General features: G+C 42.3%; 1 non-coding gene across 1 annotated transcript; it reads right to left on the bottom strand.

Moving 5' to 3' along the window:
• Positions 1-247: 247 nt before the first annotated feature.
• TRNAI-AAU (transfer RNA isoleucine (anticodon AAU)) lies at positions 248-321 on the bottom strand. The gene has a single exon. It is a non-coding gene; the product is annotated as a tRNA-Ile (tRNA).
• Between the last annotated feature and the right edge of the window lie 4,180 nt (positions 322-4,501).

Below are 4,501 nucleotides of genomic sequence, written 5' to 3'. Positions count from 1 at the left end.
CTTTAACATCTAATTAGTACCACATTTATTACGTACAAATACTCCCAATAAGATAAGATAATAAGATTACCTCCCAAAAAGATAATGTAACTCAGCTCATAGATCATTTATAAAAATAGATATATATATAGATGTTAATGAACAGTGTAAACAGATTATAATTTCAGAACTCCAAGGTGGTGATAAATAATTTAACAATTTATTAAAAAAAACTATTAAGCAAAAAAAGAAAAAAAAAAAAAGCTTATGGCCCGTACGGGGATCGAACCCGCGACCTTGGCGTTATTAGCACCACGCTCTAACCAACTGAGCTAACCGGCCAGATGATGCACAGCACTTTCCGTGATAAGTTGCTAAATGCTAAATGCTTTTTATTTTGCTATGCTGTCCTGGCTTTTTCTATGTCTTCTTCATCCTAGGTAAACTAACATAGCAAACAAGTTATAAATTATATTGGATTTAGAATATGATCATAATAATTTAGTAATCTCCCCAAGCGCTTTACTCTTAATTTAATGTGTGCATTTATGTTTAAATCATTCATATAATATAAAGTCGCAAAGAAAACTCTCACGGGGGAAAGACGGAATTGCAATACATTAGAGCCCTTTCACACTGAAAGCGCCCGGGCGTCGGCGGTAAAGCGGCGCTATTTTTAGCGCTGCTTTACCGTCATTTTAGCGCCGCTATTCGTCCGCTAGCAGGGCGGTTTTAACCCCCACTAGCGACCGAAAAAGGGTTAAATCCACCCGCGAAACGCTGCTGCAGCTGCGCTTTGCCGGCATTATGGCGGGCAGGGGCGCTTTAGGAGCGGTGTATTTACCGCTCCTACAGTGCTGCAAAGGAGCTGCTTGCAGGACTTTTTGTGATGCCCTGCCAGCACAGCGCCTCAGTGTGAAAGTACTCTGGCTTTCACACTGGGATTGCAGCTGAGGCTTCTTTCAGGTGCTTTACAGGTGCTATTTTTAGCGCTAAAGCGCCTGAAAAACGCCTCCAGTGTGAAAGGGGTCTAAGGCTGGGTTTCATCTGCTGACAGCTGAATGTCAAAAAACCATTGCCAGCAATCGAAAATTGTGAAAAAAAACAGCATGCCCCCCCCAATCCATACCAGGCTTTTTAAGGTCTGCTATGAATTTTATGGGGAACCCCCTACGCCAATGTTTTTTTTAAAGAATGGCGTGGGGTCCCCCCAAAATCCATGCCATACCAGACCCTTATCCAAGCACGCAGCCTGCTCAAGAGAATGTGTTTAAATTGCTCTGTCGTGTGTTATATGACCCCTGATCTAATTTCTCAGTTTGTCCCCAACGCTTCCCCTATTTTGCTTTGGGTTTGTAGAGAATGGAGCACCTTGCTCCACATTTGGTGGATTTGCTCCTGGACGATTCGTTTCTGGACCCAAGTATACACACTTATCAGAACCGTGCTGAAGTTACCCTTCATGTGCAATTCGTGGGAGGCTTTGCTTCATAAGCCTATATTAACTAAACATCAGTGGAAGTGAGTGGGCTCTGTTTTCCAGGTGGCCCGCCAGACACTGGCCAAGGCCTGACAACAGCAACATCTTCACCCAACCAAAATCGCCTCATGGGGACCATGGTCCACGAGAAGCTCATCTCTATTTTGAATTATATGCAGGATTATTATCTGAAGGTTTGGTAACCACGGGTGGCCTATAATGAAAATCTTCGGGTTTCAATGTTTTTTATTGAAAGTTGCAAAACATTTTTGACATTTGGGCTTAAACTGTTTACCATATCTCAGTATAATTATACAGCGTGACTTTTCCAGAAGAGTATTATCTTCCAACCTGCACATCTGTTATCGTATTGTTCCAATTTCGAAAAAGATAAAATGATAACACAACTAATTAACATTTCTGTAGTCTAAAAGGTACCGTATATACTCGAGTATAAGTCGAAATTTTCAGACCCTTTTTTGGGGCTGAAAGTGCCCCCCTCGACTTATACTCGAGTCACCGCCGTCTGCCTACATGATCAGCGTGTCATGCAGGCAGACGGCGGCCAGTGTGTGCTACATAGCACTCAGCAGCCTCTCACTGTTCAAAAGCCGCGCCTCCTCGTCTGTGATAGGCAGTCAGTGTACAGCCTATCACGGACATTCTCTCATCCTCGTCCGTGGTGTCCATGATAGGCTGACCGCTGACTGCTGGGAAATGACGAGGAGGAGGCGCGGCTTTTGAACAGTGAATGGCCGCCACACACGCTGATCGGTGCAGAGCGGCACACGGAGGATGCACAGGACACAGGTAGGATGCACACAGACACATGCACACAGGTACATATACACATGACACATGCACACATACACAGGACACAGGTACATATACACATATACACAGGTACATGACACATGCACATATACACAGGACACAGGTACATGACACATGCACATATACACAGGACACAGGTACATGACACATGCACATATACACAGGACACATGCACATATACACAGGACACATGACGCATGCACATATACACAGGACACATACACATGTACACAGGACACATGACACATGCACATATACAGAAGACACATGACACATGCACATATGCACAGGACACATGACACATGCACAGGACACAGGGAGGTATACAGCTGCAGATGGGCATTGTTGACCCTCTTTTTCCACTTACAGTAGCTGCTGCATTTCTCACCCTCGTCTTATACTCGGGTCAATAAGTTTTTCCCATTTTTTTGTGGTAAATTAGGGCCTCGACTTATACTCGGATCGACTTATACTCGAGTATATACGGTAATTATGAATATCCCCTGGTCTCCCTGTCTCTCCGGGGGTGAGGGGGAAGGCCAAGACCATAGACAATTCCGGAAAAAGGAAAAGAATAAAAGTAAGAAGAAAGGATTATCAAAGAGGGAAGTGCACTCCCTAAGATTAATTTGGTCAATCCCTGATATCTCCCAGGGGGTCAGACAAGTATTTTATGCAGAGTTCCGATATCTTGTCAAAAAGGGCTAGTTTGTCCTGTAGGATCGCCAAGAGGCATTCATTTACCATGATCCATGTCAACTTATTTTTTACCAGGTCGAAAGGGATCGTGGGTGTCTTCCATCATCTGGCAATTGCTATTCTGGCTGCCATAAAAATAAAGTTTCCTTGGGACAGGACCACCATATATGGATTACCGTGCCTTCCAAACCGCACCTTCAAAAGCAGGAGAGAGAGGCCCCTGGGACAAACGAAGCTATTCTCGTCGGTACCATGTACCATCCAAGCAAAACCTTGTAATTTGCTTCAATTAATGAGGTGTTTATGTATGATTTTGCCGCACACTGTGACATTGTGGACCATTCAGCTAGATCGAATGTCTCACCTATGTCTAGTTCCCACTTCTTCATGTAGAACACTTTTTCTGGAGTAAAGGTCAACATACTATAGATTTTGCAGCTAAAGCCAGTGTGCTTATCAAAGGATCTACATACAATCCCTGGCAAAAATTATGGAATCACCAGTCCCTGAGGATGTTCCTTCAGGTGTTTATTGTTGTAGAAAAAAAGCAGATAACAGACATGGCCAAAAACTAAAGGCATTTCAAATGGCAACTTTCTGGCTTTAAGAAACACTAAAAGAAATCAAGAAAAATAATTGTGGTGGCCAGTAACAGTTAGATTTATAGAACAAGCACAGGGAATAAATTATGGAATCACTCAATTCTGAGGAAAAAATTATGGAATCACCCTGTAAATTTTCATTACAAACACTAACACCTGCATCAGATTAAATCTGCTTGTTAGTATGTAGGTAAAGAGGGTAAATCATCACGCAGTGTTGCACAAGATGTTGGTTGTTCACAGTCGGCTGTGTCTAAAACATGGACCAAATACAAACAACATGGGAAGGTGGTTAAAGGCAAGCATACTGGTAGACCAAGGAAGACATCAAAGCTTCAAGACAGAAAACTTAAAGTAATATGCCTTGAAAACAGAAAATGTACATCAAAACAAATGAGGAACAAATGGGAGGAAACGTCTGTGACCGAACTGTAAGAAACCGCCTAAAGGAAATGGGATTTACATACAGAAAAGCTAAAAGAAAGCCATCTCTAACACCTAAACACAAAAAAACAAGGTTACAATGGGCTAAGGAAAGGCAATCGTGGACTGTGGATGATTGGATGAAAGTCATATTCAGTGATGAATCTCGAATCTGCATTGGGCAAGGTGATGATGCTGGAACTTTTGTTTGGTGCCGTTCCAATGAGATTTATGCGGACGACTGTCTGAAAAAAACATGCAAATTTCCACAGTCAATTATGATATGGGGCTGCATGTCAGGTAAAGGCACCAGGGAGATGGCTGTCATTAAATCTTCAATAAATGCACAGGTTTACATTGAAATTTTGGACACTTTTCTTATCCCATCTATTGAAAGGATGTTTGGGGATGATGAAATCATTTATCAAGATGATAATGCATCTTACCATAGAGCAAAAACTGTGAAAAAATTCCTTGAAGAAAG

This window comes from Aquarana catesbeiana, linkage group LG02 (assembly GCF_042186555.1).
Source record: "Aquarana catesbeiana isolate 2022-GZ linkage group LG02, ASM4218655v1, whole genome shotgun sequence".
In the NCBI taxonomy this organism is placed as follows: domain Eukaryota; kingdom Metazoa; phylum Chordata; class Amphibia; order Anura; family Ranidae; genus Aquarana; species Aquarana catesbeiana.
The sequence above is the reverse complement of the archived record's forward strand: the minus strand, read 5'-3'. Positions and strand labels throughout refer to the sequence as shown.